The sequence below is a fragment of the Periplaneta americana genome, chromosome 2 (assembly GCF_040183065.1).
Source record: "Periplaneta americana isolate PAMFEO1 chromosome 2, P.americana_PAMFEO1_priV1, whole genome shotgun sequence".
Taxonomy (NCBI): domain Eukaryota; kingdom Metazoa; phylum Arthropoda; class Insecta; order Blattodea; family Blattidae; genus Periplaneta; species Periplaneta americana.
Window position 1 is genome coordinate 117072524 of NC_091118.1, and position 25910 is coordinate 117098433.

At 35.5% G+C, this 25910-nt stretch overlaps 2 long non-coding RNA genes across 2 annotated transcripts in view; both read right to left on the minus strand.

Annotated features, from left to right (window-relative positions):
* LOC138694543 (uncharacterized) overlaps nt 1-4949 on the minus strand; it is a 33091-nt gene extending 28142 nt beyond the window's left edge. The window contains exon 1 of the long non-coding RNA XR_011330968.1: nt 3515-4949. This is a non-coding gene — a long non-coding RNA (uncharacterized lncRNA). The remainder of the gene's footprint in view (nt 1-3514) is intronic.
* A 1467-nt stretch (nt 4950-6416) lies between these two features.
* LOC138694544 (uncharacterized) lies at nt 6417-10445 on the minus strand. The gene is made up of 3 exons (XR_011330969.1): nt 10242-10445; nt 9872-9946; nt 6417-9765 (listed from the first exon to the last, which is right to left on the minus strand). It is a non-coding gene; the product is annotated as an uncharacterized lncRNA (long non-coding RNA).
* Nucleotides 10446-25910: the final 15465 nt, after the last annotated feature.

The window sequence follows — 25910 nt, forward strand, 5'->3', positions numbered from 1 at the left end:
TTGTTATACTTCCTTACATATATACACTATTTGGGCTGGATGAAGCTTGAGTAAGATTTAAGTCGGGTAACGATGACCCTTTAATTTCACTTCAGTACATCAATCTTCTCCGCAAGGGAAAGTTGAGAAAAATGAAATTAATATTCTGTAATTCACACACACTCATGCTTACACATTCGCACTGGTTAAGTTACAGTACTAACACGTCAAACCAAAGCAACACTCAGATATACTGATGGTCAACAATGTTCTAAAAGTGGAAAAGAAGTTTCTTTCGTATTTTACGTGCTATATTACAAGGATTCCACTCGTGCAATTATTTTGAGTTAAGGCAAATATTAGGTTCTGCTGGAGACTGGAAATATACGTAATAGTAAGGCAAAAGAGAATATTAATTTCGTTATATTAACTCGATAAGATTCTACAACAGTAAGTATGTGAAAAGAAAATAAAAATTTTGTCATTAAGTTTCAAGGGAATAGAGAATCCATTTGATGTAGCATTACAATAGCGGTGTGGGAGTGGAGGAAATATCTTCCCTTGTCGCCTGGCTCTGCAAGCCACTGCAGCGAAATATGGGTTTTAAACAGCGGCAGATTCCCTCTTCTTCCCTTCACCTCTCTACCCCCTGACCATGCAAGATACACACTCTCTGAGCTGTCCCACCCTGCAGATCCCATTACGACTTTGAATGCAGTGTCAATTCCAATACAGTCGACGCGCAAAAAGATTATGCATAAGATAATAGTACATATTCCCGGCCAGATGAAATATAAAGCAATTTACCAATAAAAGCTGTAACAATTCTAAAAATTAAAATAAATATTATTTTTATTTTCCTGTCAGAGCAGGGAGTGCTGCAGCTCCGCAGCTCTTATGGACGAGCCGCCCCTGTTTAAAGTTATATTTAATTTGATTTTGTTTGCATCAATTTCTTTTCTCTCTCTTTTTTTTTTTACTAATTTCGATAATTCTTTGCAGTTGCGTTACCAAAGAACGGCGAATATCTATCCATACTTACCTACTGCTACTTAAGGAATATTCATGAATATAGCTACAAGTAATGTAATGCTGGAAATATTCAGTTAATGGATCATCGAAAAAAAAATACAAGCATCATTACCGATAATGGGCCCAATATAGTGACATTGCTCTTCAATGAATTTTAGCGATAGCAATCGATACTTCAAGTATCGATATTATCCATACGATCTTATGGGAGTATCGATAGGCCTATTAAATATGGGATTGAGCATCGATTCCAAGGATCGCTTAAAATGACGTATTGCAACGTTTCTAGTGCCAGATGAAAATAAAACTAAAGTTTTTCATCTGTAAGTTTGAGACATGAAGAAAACAAAAGACGGCAACAGTCGAACATAAGCAATAATTTTCATTGTTACCATTACTTATACAAGATGGATGTCCAATGCAAAGTACAATGTGTTTTGTGGTTGACAAAATTTCAATATGTGACTCATGTACGAGATGAATTCCGTTACGTATTTAACAAAGAACCAACACACGAGAATAACATTCGTTGTTGGGATAGAAAGTTTAAAGAGACTGGAAGCCAGGGTTGCCAGATTTTAGATTTACCAAGTAGGGGCATCCTTTTTCCAGTATACCTAATATACAGTACCTGGCCACATTATTATAATCACTCACATTTTTACTATACTTTACATATTACTTCCTCATTTGAACTCTGGTTTCCTTTCTGAAGCAGAATTCACATTACATATTTAATTTTTAAACAATATTAAGTAAAATTACAATTATAACAATGTTATTTCAAGAAATATTGATAAATAACCAACCACACCTCATTTTTTACAGAAATTTCAGTATTTCGTTCGACCTCGTTTGGCTTTAATTACAGCTTCAATTCTCTTTGGCATGCTTACAATACACTTCTGTATTATTTCCTGGATCCTCTCATTGTGATTCCAAACATGTATCAGCCTTTTAATAAGTGGAACTCTGGTAGTAATAAATTCTTTTGCTATCTCTCTTTTTACGAGGACCCAGACGTTCTCAATAGGATTCAAGTCCGGCGAGTTTCCTGGCCATGGCAAAAGTGGAATGTTTTTGGAAGCCAGAAACGTTTTGACTCTCGTAGCAGTGTGGCAAGGTGCACCATCTTGCTTAAAAACATATTTCTCCCCATTTGGGAACCATTCGTTCAGCTGAGGGATAAGCCTGTTTTCCAATACCTGGATATATTGATCTTGTTTCATTGTTCCCTGAACAATGTAGAGTCGTCCTGAACCTTTGCCTGATATCACAGACCATTTCATGACTGATATTGGGTGTTTAACTGTGTTAACCAGGCATCCAGGAGCAAAATTTTCTCCCTTTCGTCAACGAACAAACATTGTTTTGTCCATCAAACACTGAAAGGTTGATTCATAGGAGAAGCAAACCTGAAAATTGTCAAAGACACTGATGAAAAACTCTAAATTTTGTCTTTAAGTATTAAATACTGTATTTAAAAATACAAAATTTGGAGTTTTTATCAGAGAACAACACGAGAATAACAATCGTCATTGGGATAGACGGATAGAGACTTAAAAGATACTGGAAGACCATCGACAAAAATGATGAAACGATATAAATCATCCGAAAAGCATTTGTTCAGAGTAAAAAGAAATCAGTTCGTAACTGTATACCCGACTCAGGACTAACGAAAACAGCAGTTCATCATTTTTGTCAATGGTCTTCCATTATCTTTTAAGTCACTATCCGTCTATCCCAATGACGATTGTTATTCTCGTGTTGTGGTTCTTCGTTAAATACTCGACGAAATTCACGTCATACACGAGTGACAGATTCAAATTTTGCCAGCCACAAAACTCATTACACTTTTCTTTGAACATCCATCATCTGTTCGATTATTACCGCCTTTCATTTCCTTCAGTGCCTCAAACTTACAGACGAAGAACTTTGATAGTTTTATTTTCATCTGGCACCAATATTACATTTCTAGTCTACCTCCATTCAAAAAATAAAATCCTCTGAAACCCCACCACGACTTTGGGACATTGTGTATAGTAGTGTTATAGGTGAACAGTAGACCTTTGGAAGCATTAAGGGGACCGGATACCTCCTATCTTGGCAATGTTAAATTTTCAATATTGTGGTACACTCAGCTCTTAAACCATTAAAGATACAGACTTGAAACTTTTACAGATTGTTGTTCAATGCTTTATCTCTCCATTAAATCATTCAAGTTGATTTGACTGTCATGATACTTTCTCCCTGATTTTTTTCCTAACTGTCCAAAATTTAACATAATTTTATTTAATAATTTTTTTTTCTGACAGAATTTTTTTTTCAATTCACATAATTTTACATTTAATGCAAAGGGCATGACTATAGAAACATCTGGTAAAAAATTTAAGTTTCTATCTGGAATAGTTTTCACACTGAGTGTACTCAAAGTTTGAAAAATGTGAAATGGGAGAAAAATAGATTTAAACTTTCTGTATAAAAAAACTTTCTTCTGTCATACCTAGAACTTCCCAGCACCATATGCAGGGTCTTCCTGGTCTTCCCTTTTCCTTTTTTCACTTCTCCTCTTCTTCCTTGCCTCCTTGGCCATCTCTTCAGCTTGTCTTTCTGCATCTTTCAGTCGTATGGCATCCAACGTCTCAATGTGTCTCATGGTGTAGAAACCTGGATCAATTCCCAGCTGCTGTAGAACTTTTACTCTCCCAATATTACCCAAATTGAAGGAGAGCATTGCTTCCAGAACACCTAGTTTTAGTGTGCTATTGCCCACAAACACATTCTTGGGTACTCTGGTCCAGATGAGATTGTTGAACGATTCATTTGGGTTTTGAGTACGTCCATGGAGGCACTTTTTTAGAAGATCTGGTTGTGCTAGATCTCTATAAATAGGTTTCACTAAATCCATTATGACTTCAGGGAGACCATGGTGCTTGTAATTTATTCTGTCAGAACTGTTGTATTTGCACCATGAATTATGAGGACACAATCCATGAACAGGTGTAGTGTCAGTAGAAATTTTATGAAAAAAGCTAGCCCACACTGCCTTTCTCATATTCTCCAGATTACCTGTATTTTCCCTTATGGCTTTACCGTAATAGTCTTGTAGCTTGTCTATTTCACTGCTTGCGAGTCTTTTAGTACCACCAATTCCTTTCCCATCTCCTAATTTCTTCTCCTTCCATTCTTGTACCAGTCGCCTAAGTCGAGACCCCATCCTCTTATGAACGTGTCCCACACACTCTAATTTTGTGATATTAGTGCTATCCCCATATGGTTTTGCTGCCACTACACTATTGAATCCCTTGCTATCTCCATCTCCTAAGTATTGGATATATTTTACTCCCCTACTCTAACAGACCTCTCAAATATTCTAACTGCACCATCTGCTTCCATTCCACCACTGGATCCTGCATAGTTCACTTCACAATTATCTTCACATTTTCCTCTTCTTTTACAGCTCATACAGTACTTTGAAAGACACTCTACATCCAAAACCTTACCAGTGTCTACACTAGTAGCTGTCACTACACCATGAAGAGAACTATGGCCACGCTTTTGCCAAGTTCCATCCAATGCAACAGCAATTTCGTTGCACCCATTGTTGTCATTTACAGCTTCTATTGCTGCGTCTTGCATGCACTGTTCTGCTACCTTTTCAAGAGACTCTAACAAAACACTATTTACTTTATTATATAGCACTGGTGGAGCTGGAGTGTTTAGCACTGAACACACTGTCTTACCTGCTGCCCTACCTTTACCGATGCAACGCATACCGTACACAAATCTAAGATTAATTTCAAATCCCTTGTCACATTGTTTTGAAGTAAAAAATGAATAATTTTCCTCACATTTTTCACACACAAGGGATAAACTCCAAAACATGGATTGCACCCTTCCCCTCTACCCCCACCGCACCTACCATGCAACTAGCTACTTTCCTTCCAGACTCCTCCCTCTCTCGCGTTCTCACGCTTCATCCACAGTACACAGTATAGAGAACATACAGTAGGGACAATTCTTGTCGGCACCTTTGATGTTGTTGGTACTAAAATCGAGCTCAGCAAGGTCTAGTTCTCAATGAATCCAACTATGTCGCTAGTATCGGCAGAGCTGACAGCTGAGCTAACGTTCAGCTATTCAGATCACATTTAGACATGTTAAACTATTGTGGTTAAACTTTCATATGTAATAACTGTTGTACTCCTTCGTTATATAGCGATATTTGTTTTATAATGTACGTCTAATGAAAATTTAATTTTTCTTTTCAAGTTACATATAAAATTCCAGTGTTCATGATTGAAATAAAATAATATACTATTAGCGAAGTGCGTGCTGTTTTATTCTGTATCACAATATCCATTGCATTTTGTCTTGGATCACACTATGTTGTAAAATACATACACCAGGGAAACATTCAATAAATAAACAAGAATTCGGGTAGCTTGTAGCAATTAAAAATGTATGTTCACTGTATACCAGTACCTGATTGTAGGCCAAACTACGTACCTAGATATACAAAGTGGGCCTAATAATTATCTACCTTAACTATTATATGTAACTACATAATATTTAGTCCAAAACACAATTTACAGTAATAATACCAAAATACACACGACAATTTCAGTGTTCATCAACGAAATGAAATAAACTTTTAGCTAAGTGCTTATGTTTTATTCTGTATCTTCATATCCATTGCATTTCGTCTTGGATCATATGTTGCAAAACACATACACCAGGGAAACTGTCTTTACACTGGTTTATGTCGATTTGATTTTATTCTGTATGAATTATTGTAATGGGAGAAATACTTGTGTCTCTTTTCCCAAGCGAGCAGATGTTCCGTAAATTGTCAATAAATTATTACAAAATGTTTGTGGAAACTAATGCCACTTTCTCCAAGCATTGCAGAATTGTAGGCCTAACTACCTGGGTGTACAAAGTGGGCCTAATAACACTGCGAACAAATTTTAACTTTTTTTTTCTGCGCTGATCATGTGATACATGTTTTTTTTTTTATAATTTGAGCCTCCTGAATACGAAAATGACAAAAACCGTTGTTGCTTACGGTTTTTGAGAAATTTTAGAATTTATATCTATTCAAAATACAGCTTTATATAATAATAAGGTTAAATATTCACTGTTTAGAAGATTACAGCTTTCTTTTTCTGCATTTTCTTTTATACTGGACATGAAGTAAATCACGAGATAAAGTTCAACAATAGTCTGCTAGCATATTGGTACTCCACTGTCCTTGGTATTTTCTTTTTCTCCGTAGTTGAAATTTCTTGATGAAAGCGCTCATCATGCTCATAACTGAAATCGTCATAATTCTCGGGGAAAAAGCCAAGATGGGAGTGAAGGAAGTGAATTTTCAGGTATATGTTACAATCCATAGATGTTGATAGGGGTTGATGTATGATAGTAATTATTTACTTCAACTATTATAACACATAACTATGTATCCAAAACACAATTACAGTACTAATACCAAAATACATACGACAGTTTCAATGTTCATCATTGAAATGAAATACTTCATTAAACAAGTGCTGACAGTTTTATAGGGAATCCACAACACATCTAATTATCCAATAGAACACAAACGTGCAGCATTTTGGTCCATGGTATACAAATTAATCAACATACAAATGACCCAACAATGAGGAAATTTACATTATCAAATACACAGCATAAGAGAATGGATACACTTCAACATAACAGACTACATCATAAAAAAAAAAGACGAAACATTACCACTATTAATACTATGACCACAAGAAACAAACACCACACAAGAACACAAAAAAATACATCGCGCTAACATATGAAAATATAAATACACACAAGACTGCATCTTCTTTCAAAAATTATAATGTAATATTGCATACAGGCCAGAAAACACACCATGGAAACTTCTCTACATACAAGATAAATACTAATAATAATTTTATTATACATTTCAATTAAATCTCTTTTAGGTTTTGATACATGTACTGATTCTCTCATAATACTGCTTTGCTTGCTAATCCTGTTAAGGTGTTTTGTGACAGTGAATGATTTGTTTTTTATCACCATATTTATAATCTTCTGTAACACTACCTCTAAGAGAAATTTTCATCGACTACTATCAACAAGATTCTTCTTTTCCATGATTTAATAGGCCGCAGCCGAAGTGAAATATCTCGACTTGTGGCTTTCCACAACGGTTTCTTTTCATTTCATTGTCATTTTTATATCTTGGACATTTTAAGAATCATCTTCCCCTTTATTACTTCTTTTGTCGACATTCAAAGCTATAGCACTGTTCGAGAGGCTTATTATAGTGTCAGAAAACAAATATCTGTTCATTCCAGTAGACGAGTACTCTAGTTTTCCATTCACTATACTATACTACATGTGCCAATTTATTAACAATTACTGTCATCAAAAAACATAATACAATAGTAGTGGTGGTGGTTGTAGTACTCGTTGTAGGTGGTTGTAGTAATAGTAGTAGCAGTAGTTAGTTGTTTGCAATTCTGGATAATAATACACGCTATATATGCTTCCAGATAATTTCCTTCCTAGCAGATTTCTCTCCTTTTAAATTAGTTTCCCTGAATTTTGAATTTATAAATTTCAGTGTGTAAAAAAGCCTCATCCTTGCATACAAATGGATTAAATACTTGTAAGGAAAACTATTACAAGGGTGATGAAGTGTAACTTCCTCGTAACAGGTGATGAAATTCGAAAGTGGTCTTTCATTAATCACAATACGTTCAAAAGTATCTTTAAAAATTAATTCAAGTTTTGAAATGTATTAAAAAAAAATGTCACTGGGCATGCAAAGACTTCCAAAATTGTTGACATCATTTTTATAGCTGCGGAAATGACTATAATAGCTTGTTTCATCTAGGTCAGTGTGGTGGTTCGCAAAATCTTCACATATTTGACAACAGTGGACTTTCAAGCATTTTTTCATTAAGTAACCACATATGTACCTTACAGAATTTTTTTCTACATCATGGTAGTGATAGTCACAGTCTTTTATGTTAAGTTTCTCAACACATTGTACTTCAGGAAAGGGCTCTTGAAATTTCTTCACAGTTTCCATGCTGATATTTAGAATTTTATGGAAATCTGGTTCGCAGTTCTGGTTATTTGACTTAAAAAATTCGATCCTGAACATCTTCTTAAATGTTCTTTTAAACTGAACAGCAGTTGGGTTTGCTGCATTCCCACCTTGTTGCCTCACTGCTCCAAAAAAGTTTTCCAAACAATCTTGGTTCAGTCTTCTTGTGAGAATATATCGAAATCCTTCAAATTTCAATTTTTCCCACAACAAAAGTAGTGCTCTGATTGTCAGTTTCCAACATTTAAGTGATTTTATTTTCTTTGTAATGTCAACATTTTGATTGGTCAACACTTTAACCTCCTCTAAGAAGATTAACATATCTTTCAGAAAATCAATTTGATATGCCTTGCCACTGAATGCCTCTTTAAATTCTTTTACATTTTTTTCTGACATCGAATTTAACATATCAAAAAGTTTATCAAATCTATCTAAGAATTCTATCGTTGCAGCTGCTTTAGGGGAGAGCTTTTCCAGTGCAATGTATGTTGACATTGCAGCTACAACTGTCGAACTTAAAACCTGAACTGCTAATTTCACTTTCATTTTTTCTGGATTTGTGGGATGCATATGTGAATCCGTTAATTTAGGAGCCAATCTGTTTGGCAATGCTTGGACTTTGTTAAAAAATTCCACAATATATTGCCAAGAGGTCGTCTCCCCTCTGAAGTGAAAAGTGTTGGTTAGAAGATTATTTCTTGTCGCCTTCATAAGATGTGGAGTGTCAAACATATAAATTATTTCTTCATTCTGAACTAGAAATACTGGTTCATCCTTGAATAAGGTATTAGCTAGCTTAATGTTTGAGGCTCCCATGTCACTAATAACTATTCTAACTTTCAAACCAATAGCATTCACTTTTTAAATAACCGTGTACAGCAAATCTTTCAGTTTTGAGGCTGAACATGTATTATGAACAAAGAAATAGGCAAGAGGCTGATGCCAGTTGTAATATATACCTTTCAGCATGAACACCAAAACATTTAAAGCTGGCCTAAAACTTTTTCCTTCCCCCAAATCTTCAAATCCCACCACCTCATCTTTCCCTATGCAATAAAACAAATTAGATTTTATGGACATTTCATCTAAACAAAGGCAACAATTTCTATCAGCGTCACAAAATGTAAGAATCTTTTCTTTGAGAGCTTCAAAGATGAAATTGTTTAAGCCAGCTTTAAAATCTATACTTTCTGTGATCCTGTTCAAGGTTCTTTTCGTTGGCAATGTAAATATTTTGGACATACCTCTGTAAGCTTTAGGACCCATAAAATATATTTTCAAACAAGTGTTCAAAAATTCTTCGGAGTATCTTCTTTGATGGGGTGTCTTGTTATGAAGATCGGCCTGCTGTTTAACAAAATCAATACATTTTTTAGGGAGGAATTTCTCGCATAACACTTTAAAGTCTTCACATGTAACATCTGACAATACAGATTTCTCGTTATTGGTTTCAATTTGTTTTTCCATTTTCCTATTTTTTCTCTTTAAAGTACAGATGCTACGTTTTAGTTTTCGCTTTCTAGGGGTATTGGAACTGAGCACAGTTGGTGTTTGTGTGTTTACATTTGTCACTGATAATTAACATTCTTCAGATCTACTCCCTTTGTTGTATACATTCGAAGGTCCAGGTAGATCTACATCTAGAAATAAGAGATGAATTGTTATTTAGGTTAACTCACAGAAATGGAATTGTTTTCACCGACAAGTTTGTAAAAACTTTCACAATTGCCAAAAATTTATACTAACCGGAACGTGTAGGTTGTACTGCACTCTCTTGAAATTCTGGTACAATGCGGAATGGGCCAGTATGCGGTCCTCCATCTAGAAATAAGAGATGAATTAATTGTTATTTAGGTTAACTCACAGAAATGGAATTGTTTTCACCGGCATCTTTGTAAAAACTTTCACAATTGCCAAAAATATATACTGACCAGAACGTGTAGGTTGTACTGCACTCTCTTGAAATTCTGGTACAATGTGGAATGGGCCAGTATGCGGTCCTCCATCTAGAAATAAGAGATGAATTAATTGTTATTTAGGTTAACTCACAGAAATGAAATTGTTTTCACTGGCATCTTTGTTAAAACTTTCACAATTGCCAAAAAAATATACTGACCAGAACGTGTAGGTTGTACTGCACTCTCTTGAAATTCTGGTACAATGCGGAATGGGGCAGTATGCGGTCCTCCATCTAGAAATAAGAGATGAATTAATTGTTATTTAGGTTAACTCACAGAAATGGAATTGTTTTCACCGGCATCTTTGTAAAAACTTTCACAATTGCCAAAAATTTATACTAACCAGAACGTGTAGGTTGTACTGCACTCTCTTGAAATTCTGGTACAATGCGGAATGGGGCAGTATGCGGTCCTCCATCTAGAAATAAGAGATGAATTAATTGTTATTTAGGTTAACTCACAGAAATGGAATTGTTTTCACTGGCATCTTTGTTAAAACTTTCACAATTGCCAAAAATATATACTGACCAGAACGTGTAGGTTGTACTGCACTCTCTTGAAATTCTGGTACAATGCGGAATGGGGCAGTATGCGGTCCTCCATCTAGAAATAAGAGATGAATTAATTGTTATTTAGGTTAACTCACAGAAATGGAATTGTTTTCACCGGCATCTTTGTAAAAACTTTCACAATTGCCAAAAATTTATACTAACCAGAACGTGTAGGTTGTACTGCACTCTCTTGAAATTCTGGTACAATGTGGAATGGGCCAGTATGCGGTCCTCCATCTAGAAATAAGAGATGAATTAATTGTTATTTAGGTTAACTCACAGAAATGGAATTGTTTTCACTGGCATCTTTGTTAAAACTTTCACAATTGCCAAAAATTTATACTAACCAGAACGTGTAGGTTGTACTGCATTCTCTTGAAATTCTGGTACAATGTGGAATGGGCCAGTATGCGGTCCTCCATCTAGAAATAAGAGATGAATTAATTGTTATTTAGGTTAACTCACAGAAATGGAATTGTTTTCACTGGCATCTTTGTTAAAACTTTCACAATTGCCAAAAATTAATACTAACCTGAACGTGCATGTTGTACTGAATTATTTCGAAATTCAGGTATGTTTAGCACTGGAACAGCATTTGCAGTTAATCGGGATACTTTGGAAGTGCCTTTTTTTGTAATCATTTCTTGTGGAAAATGTAAACTGCATAGCCTATACATTGAGCCATTAAGATCCCTCATAATCCGGAATAAGTGTTCACAGCCACATGCTTGAACCCATATTTTACATCTGAAATTAAATTGAGTATGCATCAGAATTTTTTTTTTTTTGAGTGAAGAAGAAGTTCGTAATTTTTTTAAGATATGTGATCATCTCATTGTACTTACCTATCTCTGTCTTTTGGAAAACGAAATAAGCTTATATTTTGACTTAGGTTCCTTTTATTATTGCAACAAAATTTCACAGCGCAAATACCACCTCGTGTTGTTGTTTTCTGAGTATCAGTTTTCTTTGAGATTGCTGCCACTTAATACCTGTGATCAGAGATAATCGGGAAATAATGTAGCTTAGGTTAATTTCGTTTCATTATTAGACAGCAGTGAGTAAGAATACAAAGGTTGTATGTCAATGAAAAACAAATGTTGTGAAGTGGCGAAATGGGTTTTATCTTGTCACAATGCTCTGTAGTTTTTATGAAGAGTGTTTTTGAAGTTATTTAACGACGCTGTTTCAACTACTAGGTTTTTTTAGCATCGATGGGATTGGTGATAGCGAGGTGGCATTTGACAAGACGAAGACAAGAATTCGCCATTTATTACCTGAATTCGCGTTGCAGTACGGAAACCTCAGAAAAAACCCAACAAGGTAATCAGTCCAAGCGGGGATCGAACCCACGCCCAAGCGCAACTCCGAATTTAACGGTTTCAGTTTGCGATGAAGAGTAAGTTACACCAAGACAAATCAGGCAGTACCAATAACACACACTTTTTTTACATTCTTTTTGTACATACAATCTTTGTGCTCTTAGCCATTATCATTATCTATCATTAATATTATGTCGCTAGGAAGTCAAAATACTTATTGTTGACGTTCATATTCGCACTTCACCGCAACGGACGCCATGATGTACTACGTTGTACTTGGATCAATTCTACCAACATAAGCCTCAAACAGTGACTTGAACGTTAGCGTCAATTAGTGAATATTTTCATGATGATTGCATACGGAAGTAATTATTATTATGGTTATATTGCCATTCCTTTGCCTTATGTCTTTCAAATTGTTAAAAGATGAGTAATGTAATGTTTTCAGTTAATATTAAATTATGCCAGCACTGTCGTACATGCAGATCCATCTGGTGGAGGTTTCAGATAATACACCCGGTTTTGTGACATGCGCACTCAGAATTTGTTCCCACGAAACAGCTTATATGTCTCTACTGTATCTTCTTTATACTGTGTACAGTCTTGTTCTAAAATACAGTGATAAGGCTTTTTCAAAAATATTGTGACAAGTAGACAACTTATGAGTTGAAGTGTTAATAATTAAAGACTTCAAATCCTTTAGTGTCAACTCATTTTCTACCAACGTTACACATTTTTCTACATTTAGAATTATATCAATCACAGAGTTACAAGGGTATACAAGTGACATTTCCTTGCGAGACTCGAGAGTGACTAATGTGCTAATAAAATTCATAGATTTATCCCTGTTATCAGTTATTACTATTAGAGATGAAAAACAGTTTTCACAAATACTATATGCCTATAACTTATTTTGTTTTATTTTGAACAAAACTGATCTCAACAAGTAGTAAAGAGTTTGTTGTTCACTCAAGTCAATATTTCTATTTTCAGTTAAATTATAATTTAGCCTATATCAATTTCCTTTTCCTCACATTCATCTTCACTGGACCTTTCTGTTTCGGCATTACTTACATCTGTACCTAGAAACTCAACTAATTGTTCAGAAACGCAAACTGCGTAATTTTCATGCTCCGTTTATGAGAAAAACTGAGAAATCGTAATGCAGTTTTGAATTATTTTGCATCCAAGATTGGATTTATGGAACGGAGAGTAGAAAATAAATTTTCTAATGCATCCTGCATGGATCTATCTAGCATAAGATATTTGAAGTTCGCTTTATTATGACAACTTTCTTGAGAATCAAGAACTGTTTTTGTTACCAGTACTATACCAGTTTGGAATGGTTTTCAACGTCCGCTTTTGCCCACCTTGATATTTTCAATTATAAATATTATGTTATTACTTACGGCTTTTAAGGAACTCGGAGGTACATTGCCCCCCTCGCATCATTCCTATCCTGTGCAAGATTAATCCAGTCTCTATCATCATATCCCACCTCCCTCAAATCCATTTTAATATTATCCTCCCATCTACGTCTCGGCCTTCCGAAAGATGTTTTCCCCTCCGGCTTCCCAACTAACACTCTATATGCATTTCCAGATTCGTCCATACGTGCTAAATGCCCTGCCCATCTCAAACATCTGGATTTAATGTTCCTAATTATGTCAGGTGAAGAATACAATGCGTGAAGTTCTCCGTTGTGTAACTTTTTCCATTCTCCTGTAACTTCATCCCTCTTAGCTCCAAATATTTTCCTAAGCACCTTATTGTCTTATGAGAGTCCAAGTTTCACAACCATACAGAACAACCGGTAATATAACTGTTTTATAAATTCTAACTTTCAGATTTTTTGACAGCAGACGAGATGACAAAATCTTCTTAACCGAATAATAAGAGGCATTTCCCATACTTATTCTGCGTTTAATTTCCTCCCGAATGTCATTATATTTGTTAGCCTACTGATGTTCCAAAGTTATTTGAATTTTTCTACCTCTTCGAAGGATAAATTTCTAATTTTTATATTGTATTTCCATTTCGAATAATATTCTGGTCACGATATATAATCATATACTTTGTCTTTTCGGGATTTACTTGTTTCAAGTAAAATTCCCGTGTTTTTCCTAATAGTTTGTGGATTTTCTCTAGCATGTTCATGTCATCCGCATATACAAGAAGCAGTAACCCGTTCAATTCCAAACCCTGTCTGCTATCCTGAACTTTCCTAATGGCATACTCTAGAGCGAAGTTAAAATGTAAAGGTGATAGTGCATCTCCTTGCTTTAGCCCGCAGTGAAAATATTATGTCGTTGAGAAATTAATCACTGAGGTATAGTCCTCCTCTTGTTTGTGAATTAATGCTAATTTTGTACATCGACAATTGATTACACATTGATTAACTGCACACCAACACGGCACTCTTCAAGATAACAATGAAATATCACACTAGAAACCTCTGTTCCTACGCAAGTCTTGCGTAGTGCAGCCTCCCCGCAGGAGTAAATATGGCCGCCGCGTCGGCATTTGTCGGATCAAAAGAATGCGGTACTCTCCAATATACACTGCTCTGGATTGTCCTACAGTGTCTGTAGCGCAACGGTCTGTAGAATGTAGATTGTCCAGAACCAACGAGCACAGAATAATGCCATATATATATATATATATATATATATATATATATATATATATATATATATATATATAAATATATATTTGGTTATTTAACGACGCTGTATCAACTACGAGGTTATTTAGCGTCGATGAGATTGGTGATAGCGAGATGAGGCCGAGGATTCGCCATACGCGTAGATTACCTGGCATTCACCTTACGGTTGGAGAAAACCTCGGAAAAACCCAACCAGGTAATCAGCCCAAGCGGGGATCGAACCCGCGCCCGAGCGCAACTTCAGACTGGCAGGCAAGCGCCTTAACCGACTGAGCCACGGCGGTGGCTTGTATTATATTGTATTTTATTTACATTCCACGGTATTCTTACATTGCTTCATAGCTAGAATATGGAACATGTCAAACGAAAAAACTTAATAGTACTATAAAGTTTTAATTATAGTCACAGTCTAGTTGAAATATATACAGAAGAGTTTTACATTTACTAATACACTAGGTATTCGACCTACGATTTTATGACCTTGCACAGCTTGATTCAGGGATTTTGGCTCCTGCAAAAAGTAAGTACATAGACTGAATGACTGATAGACTAAGAGCGAGTACTCATCAATACGGCGGGCTGGATCACACAGGTCAGGCCGCGTAGTCATAACACCTAACACTTCCTTCTTATCATGTCGCAATACTGTACCTGACGTCACAGCCCAGGGATACGTCCCGTCTGATACAACATAGAACCGCTTCTTACTCACGCTCACTCTAGTTTGTGTTGAAGCCGGAACACGGTCATAGTGAGTGCTTCAAACCAGTGAAATGCAAAAGTCGTATTATTTATTTAACGTAACATTTGTATTTGTGACGAGGTAAAATGCCGAAGACAAAAAGTTCGAAGTATGAAAGGCTGGAGGACTTAATTCAGGAGTTTGGAGCCAATAATAATTTACATTACATGTAAGTTGTGCAAATCAGATATAAAAGTTACAAGAAAGAAGTGCATTGAAAGACACTGCAATACAAAAAGGCATAGAAATATGGTTGTACGTAACTCAAAACAAGCAGTACCATCAAACATGCAGTAAGAACATGTTTGTCTGTCTCTTTCTCTGCTGCATCACCTGGGTTCCACCTACTATATAAGACTATTTACCCGCAACTTGAGTCTTCTGGTAGCAGGAATACTAAGCTTACTTATCACTTTTTAAATACTTCTAATACAATGTTAAATCTAATGAATGAATGAAAAAAAGAAAGAAATGAATGAATGAATGAATGAATGAATGGATGAATGAATGAATGAATGGTTTTAGAGCAAATAAACTAACACTTAATGTTTGACGAAACTAGTGTAATCAAATTTAGTAAGTAGTGTTAAGTTTCTTTTATAATTTTAATTGAATAGAACTGATCACATATAATATACATGAACACAAAGTTTCTTAGTTTGGAATTGGATAATCACTTGAACTGGAAAACACACCTAGAACTTAGAATATATTGCTCCTAAAGTGAGATCTGCCTGTTACATATTAAGATCCTTATTTTTTATTTGCGATGTAAACACACTTAAAATAGCATTCTTTGTATACTTTCATTCTACAATGAAATATGGATTAATATTCTGGGGAAACTCACCTGAAGCAAATTTTAATTTTACAAAAGAAAGATGTAAGGATAATGGCAGGTGTTCATGAAAGGACATAAAGTAAAACTTTTAAAAAGTGCAATTTAAATATTCAAAACTCTGTAAATAGGAGAATAATGATGAGCATTGGTTTTTACTTTTTGGCTGAAAAATATATTATTGAACAGAAAGTAACTAGAATCTAGATGTTATTTATTTATTGTGAGAATAATCTTCTGTTGCTCATAAAGTGGCTTTAAATAAATATTTAGTTTTCTATTAAATCCCAGTGTAAATATATTTTGTACGTAAGTATTATTCTCATAGACACATGAATAAGCAGATATAAACCCACGAAACAAAGCGAAGAAGACAGTCTCATTGCAGGACTGATCAAACACAGGACCCTACTGATGACTTTTTATTTCCCTGTACACTATACAATTATCGGCAAATAAGCGAACTCTGGATAAGATGTTAATCGGCAGGTCATTTACAAAAGCCAGGAATAGAAGTGGTCCCAGGATAAATATGATTTCATGCTGATATTACATCAACTTTATGTTGTTTGATTCTCTTTAATTTCTAAGAAAAATTCAACATCCTTCGTTGAATCATCCGAGGATATTCAAGAGAGCTACAGCAAGACACCAAAAAGTGCAGTGAAAGGTGAAATACACAATCTCAGTTTAATGAAGTGGCAAAACGAATGGAACAACACAGCAAAAGGCAGTGGCGGCTCGTGAACTTGTGGATTGGGAGAGCTGCAGTAGATTTCGGTACATACAAATTTCACTTCTTGATACCATTACTAATAAGTATGGGACAAAAATAAATGCACTACATATCGAAAAATCAAAATTTCCTTACTTAGTTGGGAGATGTCTGTGGGACCATTTGCTAATCCCTAAGAAAAACTAATACCATCGATTTCAGTCTGAATTTCAGATCGGCAGACACTCAACTTACAATCTACCAGTTCATTCTGAATTGTCTTAGAACAACCTTAAACAGTGGCATGTTCCAAATGATTTTTGAGAGGCTCGTTTAGATTACTCACGAACTGTAGCAACCCACGAAACACATCAGGGTTCTTCGAATCGTTTTTTCATCATGTCCCCTAAGGGGAAGTTCATATGGCCACAAAATTTGATACAATCAATATTTTTTTAAAATAATTTCACGATTTTTTCTCACTCCCTGATTATGTTTGAGAATGTTTATTCTGTTCGTTTCACTTAATTGCACAGCAGTATGAGTTGCGTAACATAGCCAATGGAACAACATTTTTCAGATGAGACTGCGAAGATTTGTGCATTTTGCTTTTTAGGGGCAAATGTCCTAAATCTGTCATACCACTCCTAGTCTATGCAGTATCACCACCGAAGAGGAGGCAAGGAAAACAAAATACAGATTTTTTTTTATTCACATCCACGTAACCACAAATGCTTAGCGTAAATTTCATTGGTATACTTCCTTACATATATGCACTATTTCGGCTGGATGAAGCTTAAGTAAGATTTAAGTCGGGTAACGGACGACCCTTTGATTTCACTTCATTACATCAATATTCTCCGCAAGGGAAAGTTGAGAAAAATAAAATTAATATTCTGTAATTCGCACACACTCATGCTTGCAAATTTGCACTGGTTAAGTTACGGTATTAAGACGTCACACCAAAGCAACACTCAGATATACTGATGGTCAACAATTTTCTAAAACTGGAAAAGAAGTCTCTTTCGTATTTTACGTGCTATATCAAAAGGATTCTACTCGTGCAATCATCTTGAGTTAAGGCAAATATTAGGTTCTGCTGGAGGCTGGATATATACGTAATAATAAGGCAAAAGAGAATATTAATTTCGTTATATTAACTCGATAAGATTCTACAACAATAAGTATGTGAAAAGAAAATAAAAATTTTGTCATTAAGTTTCAAGGGAATAGAGAATCCATTTGACGCAGCATTACAATAGCAGTGTGGGAGGAGAGGAAAGATCCCTTGTGGCCTGGCTCTGCAAGCCACTGCAGCGAGATATGGGTTTTAAACAGCGGTAGTTTCCCTCTGCTTCCCTTCACCCCTCTACCCTCTGACAATGCAAGACACACTCTCTATGAGCTGACCACTCTGCAGATCCAGGGACGACTTTGAATGCAGTGTCAATTCCAATACAGTCGACACGCAAAAAGATAATGCATAAGATAATAGTACATATTCCCGGCCAGATGAAATATAAAGCAATTTACCAATAAAAGCTGTAACAATTCTAAAAATTAAAATAAATTTTATTTTTATTTTCCTGTCAAAGCAGGGAATGCTGCAGCTCCGCAGCTCTTATGGACGAGCCGCCCCTGGCAAAAGGACAAATCATAAAATCATTTTTCCCAAATATAAACGATCGGTTAAAACTGAAACTTAACACCAAACTTCACAGCCATAATAGCAGGTCACGGAAATATAAAATCTTATCTACGTAAATATAAAATTATAGCTAGTGCAAGACAAAACAAATATGTTAATAGGTAAAACGTACAAATTGTATTTAAATAATTATATATCTTTGTGTAAAATTGTTGTATGTAATGTGTCTGTGATCTATTATATATAATAAACCAAACCAAACACTCGTGAAATATAAAATTATAGATAGCCCATTATGTCCATGCAACAATGACAAACAAACGATGGAAAAAAATGTTATGTTTTATTTAACGACGCTCGCAACTGCAGAGGTTATATCAGCGTCGCCGGATGTGCCGGAAAATTGTGTCACGCAGGAGTTCTTTTACATGCCAGTAAATCTACTGACATGATAAACGATAGAGCATTTATTATACAACTACAAATTACTTGAGAGAGAAAAATACATTCTGTAACGGCATGAAAACTGGCGAGTGAATAAAGACAAACTAGTGCACAAATACCATAAGAATCTGATCAAATTTACTAATAATATACAATTTGATAAATTACAATGAAAGAAAAGTAAAAAATTTCATCCACCTATATTGACTATAAAATAACTCTTAGAATAATAAAGTAATTATTTGTAAATACCGTAAGATAAACCAATGGATGTAGTACAACTCCACAGTAATGGAGCATGTAGGCTGTAAATAAACAAAAAAAAATCATCCTGTATTTTCCTACCATCTCACCGCGTAATAACACTAATACCTACATACTACAAGTGCAGGGCTCGTTGCACAACAATAAATCCGCAAAGCTCGAGCCGGTTGCGTTTCTAATATCCGTTAATAGTTGGCCTTAAATACTGAGATCAGCTATTAGCAGCATAAATAAACAAACTTGACAAGTTTATTGGCAAGATCGTCACGACTTGGAGCAAAAGTGCATGTGCGGGCGGCTCAGTGAGAGGCTGAGTTAACCTATAGATTTGTCGACTTGAGAATGAATTCTCATGAAAGTAGCTGGAGTTTGAAATCGAAATCCTGTAGGAAGTTTTGTTGTGATTACCTTCTGAATAACGAACGGGCAAAGCAAGTGGGTCTCCCTTGTAAGAGATACATATTGAAAATAAAAGTGCAAACATTGCAAAAAAAAAAAAAAACGAGCAAAAATAATTGTACATTTCCTTTAATGCACAATGTAAAGTGCAGTAGTTTAGGTTGTTAAAGGGTAGACTATATAACAGGAGGAGAAAGGGTAGACCAAAGTTAAGGTGGATGGATGGGGTATCCAAAGATCTTGAAATTATGGGAGAGAGAGGATGGACTAACATGGTAAAGGACAGAGTAAGATGAAAGGCTGTTGTTAAGGAGGCCAAAACCCACCCCGGGTTGTAGCGCTAACTAATGATGATGATGATGATGATGATGATGATGATGTTGATGATTTGTTAAAATGTACAAAAATTGCAAAACCAAACAAAATTTCTAATAATTGAACAACTCTCAGATTTTGAAAACGTTGATGGTGATAACATTTAGTGTGACCAACATTCTGCAACTTGTCGTTTTAGCTGTGGAGTAACGGTTAGCATGTCTGACAGTGAAATGAGCGGGCCCGGATTCAGATTCTGGTTGGGACAAGTTACCTGGTTGAGATTTTTCCGGGGTTTTCCCTCAACCCATTAAGAGTAAATGCTGGTAACTTTCGACGCTGGACCCTGGACTCATTTCTCTGGCATTACCACTTTCATTTCATTCAGACGATAGATAACTATTGCAGTTGATAAATCTTCGTAAAATAAACCAATTAAGGAAGGTTTTGGAATAAATATGCCGATTAAAATGACAGTGTTAATAAAGGTCGATATTTATAACAATACATGTTGTGATGTTAATATCTTTCATGTGCATTCAGTTTAGTTCTTTATTTTGGAGACTTAGTTACAATTTTTTGTTCCTACATTCATGGCTTTGATGTTTGTGATTGTAAAAAAAATATATATATTTTTGAAATAGCTTTAGCTGAGGTACGATCTCTTCCTAATGTAAATATGGCATTTACAAGAGAGAGGTGCAGATAGAAGACGTTTGAAGCCGTCCACAGTTAATGAATTAGCTACGAGGGAGAGTCAAAAAGTAACCTTAATAATTGTTTTATTAATTGAATATGTACAATAAGACTACAAACACTTCATCACTTTTCAACATAGTCCCAACTACGCTCAATGCAAGTGTTCCTGTTATACTATGTCAAAAGTGATTAAGTGTTTGTGTATCTTATTGTACATATTCAATTAATAAAACAATTATTAAGGTTATTTTTTTACTCTCCCTCGTATGATATTTAAAAATGACGTTGAAGTGCCGCCATTTGATAGGGATATTAGAATTTGTCGAAGGATTGGACAATTTATCTTCATTAATTTAAACATTGTAAGCTCTAATTTGAATCCAATGACGTATGCAATTTTCTTTCCTTATGGTGAACCGGGATGGCAACCTAACATGTTATGAAAGTATGAAAGATATTAAAGTTCAAAATGCAAAAACATTTCAATGTTATAACACAAAGTTTCACAAACTGCTATTAGACCAGATGAGTTCAATCCAACTCTGTATGGTGGGAAACTATTTCAACATTGGGTGAGCCACCGACGCAGCTCGGTCGGGTAAGGCGCTTGCCTGTCGATCCGGAGTTGCGTTTGGACGTGGGTCCGTTTCCCGCTTGGACTGATTACCTGGTTGGTTTTTTCCGAGGTTTTCCCCAAACGTAAAGCGAATGTCAGGTAATCTATGGCGAATCCTCGGCATCATCTCTTCATCACCAATCCCATTGACACTAAATAGCCTAGTAGTTGGTACAGCGTCGTAAAGTAACCAAGTAAAAAAAAAAAACAGTGGGTGGTGGATTCGTACTTGCAAGTTGAAGCCAATAATTTGAATTTTATTAAGACACAGCAAACAAAGTTACAAGTTGAGATGTACAAAGGTTTGAGAGATAATTTAGCGGATATTAAAAATAAATCTTGCACTACATTTGGGCATGTAGTTATTTTGCCTTCTTTGTTTAAAGGTTCATCACGAAATATAAGAGAGCTGTATCATGATGTCATAGCAACTGTTAGTAGATATGGGAAATCAGATCCAAATCTGCCAGAAATAAGACGCAATAAACTTTATATGAGGGACAAGAACCTCATGGATTTGTTGGTTTTTATACTCAGTTATATGTATAGATTTATATCCAAGATTTCGATTATATTCAACGGACTGCTTAGTAGTAATAATTATTATATGTCTGTGAACAGGGTCCTTATTCTTCCTTGCAACAATCGGAAGAAAGCAGAAGAAGGTTCGAAAAGAAATTATTTCTTAATTGTCTATTGAAATCTCATTTGTTTAGATTGAATTATTTTTAAACAACATAAATTAAATATTTATATAAATTCTTAAATCTTTATACTTCATTAGAATTCAGTTGAAATACAGAACTATAGTTGTCTTTTAATGGACAGACAGAATAATAAATGAAAGAGTAGATGAAGAAAGAATAATGCTGAAACTGATTAGAAGGAGAAAAAAAAATTGGCTAGATCACTGGCCAAGAAGAAACTGCGTACTGAAAGATGCACTGGAAGAAATGGTTGAGAGAAAAGTTCGAAATGGAAGAAGATATCAGGCAAGATGAGCCAAAAGTCTCTATACAAACGATGATACAGTGATGTAGGTTTTCTGTTTTCATTTCAGGCAGCTAAGCCAACTAAAGAAATCCCCTAACAAAGAACGAGCGGTTTGATATCATTCGTCTGGCAGCGAGTGGTACCACCCGCCATGTAGAGCAGAATTTTAATGAGATGCACGAGACGCAAATCACCCACGACACCGTGGGCAAACTGATCCAGAAATTCAAGAGGACTGGTCCCGTCGAGGATGAAGTCAGATCTGGGCGGCCAAAGATCGCAACAGAAGAAGGTACGTCAACAATGGTGCGGCAGCAATGGTGTGAAGAGCCTAAAGAAGGAACCCTGCACCTGTCTGCAGAACTTGGGATCAGGGTGCGAATTAAGATTTCTGATCGGGGGGTGGGGGTAGAATCCTAAATAGAGAATGCCATACATAAAATTATTATTATCCTCATTCGATATGGCTCAACGCTTGGTCGCACTGAGTTGCTTGCCTTGCATCGTGATCATAATAATAACTATATCCATGAGTAGCTTAAAATAAGATGTGTAATTCCCAAGTTATTGGTTGTTGTCAGCTTGCCGGTCATGATAATACATTAATATTATTTTCTTTGCTTACTTTATACTTTATAAAGTATACTCATATAAAAACAATTATATAGAAATTATCCCTGGCAGGGATGTTAATATGAATTTATGAGAGGGGGATAACTTTCCAACAGGGGGAGAAATCCCCTTCATCCCCCCCGTTAATTCGCACCCTGCTTGGGATCAGCCAAAGAAGTGTTCTTGACATTTAGCACACTAACAAATGACACCATTACAAGATGCAGAAGAGGACGATTCTGATCGTAAGGTACAATTCTGTAGTAGCCCTTCAACATGCAAACGAATGACTCAAATTTTGCTGATACCGTAAAATATGTAATCAAGTGTTAGCTGTGAGTGGCAGGATAGCATGTCACTTTGTTATGACGTGCAGGAAATACATATCGAACATATATTATAAGGTATCTGTTGCAGAGTGACTGTATCATCGTTTGTATGGAGATTTTTGCCTTACCCTGTAGATAAAGTTAAGATACATGGATCGTATGCGGAGACTAAGAGGACATTAGAGAGGAAAGATTGGAGAATCCTGGGTTTGCATTCTAATAAAAATCAACTTTATTAATTTTGGTCTATGCGTTAGCTCGCTTTTTCAGTAAACTAAACTGAAATGTCCATGATATAAAATAGAGAGTTTTATTTCCCACAATCTTGTGTGATATATTGCTTCAAATTGATGTTAATTTACTTAAATAAATAAAGTAATAACTTGGATGACGTCAATTATTGTAGTCTGAAATAGCCAAGGTCCATTAACAACGTAATCGTGAGAAAGAAAATCGTAATTTGAGAGCCTTACGTAAATTATCGAATGAACTGATTACAAGTGCGATTTGTAAAGGAACTGAAATAACAGCACTAAAGAACCGATGTCCAAATTAATCGTAAATACCGGTACACATTTCGAAATACTCTCGACTATTGCATTGCGCATTGCGTGCGTGATGAAATTTGTGTTACAATTCAAACATCAATTAACCAAAATTCTTCTGATTCAACATTTTCGATTTTGCTGAAACTGTCACCTAATGTTTTTCACTGAACAAGTAATAACTGTTTTACTGTGTTAATATTACAGTAAATTACTTGGCTGATTAATTTCGACGTGGTGTGCGTCATTCTCCGAAGCCTAGTCCTCCTGATGTTTTTGCTGAATATGACCGAGTTTTAATTGTTTGTTGAGGAGTTCGAAGTGGTTCAATTTCAGTTCGTGGCTAGGTGCAAATGTAATCAATTCAACTTTACACATGGAACTGAACATTGTGAACTCGGTAATGATATTCCATTGGTTAGCACAAATTACCTAGAAGCTTTCAGCTGGATTCGCAGCGCACGTTGCGCTGCCGGGCTCGTAACACATTTGTAACGTAAAAGTGCTTCATGCTTGCACGAAGATGATTGCATCAAATATCACCACAGGACATTTTCATGACAATTGTGTAACCGCAGTACACGCGAGAGGGCGTACTACGCACTGAAGAGCCGTAAAGTGATACGGCGACAATGGATCGAAATATCTGTACACTAATTTTATCATCTTCATACGTATATCAAGTGAACAGCCGGAAGACTGATTTGAACCTCATAAGTGACAACAATAACGGAACTAATTTTATTATCTTCATATTATGTATATCAAGTGAACAGCCGGAAGACTGATTTGAACCTCACAAGTGACAACAATAACGGAACTAATTTTATTATCTTCATACGTATATCAAGTGAACAGCCGGAAGACTGATTTGAACCTCACAAGTGACAACAATAACGGAACTAATTTTATTATCTTCATATTATGTATATCAAGTGAACAGCCGGAAGACTGATTTGAACCTCACAAGTGACAACAATAACGGAACTAATTTTATTATCTTCATACGTATATCAAGTGAACAGCCGGAAGACTGATTTGAACCTCACAAGTGACAGCAATAACGGAACTAATTTTATTATCTTCGTATTATGTATATCAAGTGAACAGCCGGAAGACTGATTTGAACCTCACAAGTGACAACAATAACGGAACTAATTTTATTATCTTCATATTATGTATATCAAGTGAACAGCCGGAAGACTGATTTGAACCTCACAAGTGACAACAATAACGGAACTAATTTTATTATCTTCGTATTATGTATATCAAGTGAACAGCCGGAAGATTGATTTGAACCTCACAAGTGACAACAATAACGGAACTAATTTTATTATCTTCATATTATGTATATCAAGTGAACAGCCGGAAGACTGATTTGAACCTCACAAGTGACAACAATAACGGAACTAATTTTATTATCTTCGTATTATGTATATCAAGTGAACAGCCGGAAGATTGATTTGAACCTCACAAGTGACAACAATAACGGAACTAATTTTATTATCTTCATATTATGTATATCAAGTGAACAGCCGGAAGACTGATTTGAACCTCACAAGTGACAACAATAACGGAACTAATTTTATTATCTTCATACGTAGGCCTATATCAAGTGAACAGCCGGACGACTGATTTGAACCTCACAAGTGACAGCAATAACGGAACTAATTTTATTATCTTCGTATTATGTATATCAAGTGAACAGCCGGAAGACTGATTTGAACCTCACAAGTGACAACAATAACGGAACTAATTTTATTATCTTCATATTATGTATATCAAGTGAACAGCCGGAAGACTGATTTGAACCTCACAAGTGACAACAATAACGGAACTAATTTTATTATCTTCGTATTATGTATATCAAGTGAACAGCCGGAAGACTGATTTGAACCTCATAAGTGACAACAATAACGGAACTAATTTTATTATCTTCATATTATGTATATCAAGTGAACAGCCGGAAGACTGATTTGAACCTCACAAGTGACAACAATAACGGAACTAATTTTATTATCTTCATACGTATATCAAGTGAACAGCCGGAAGACTGATTTGAACCTCACAAGTGACAGCAATAACGGAACTAATTTTATTATCTTCGTATTATGTATATCAAGTGAACAG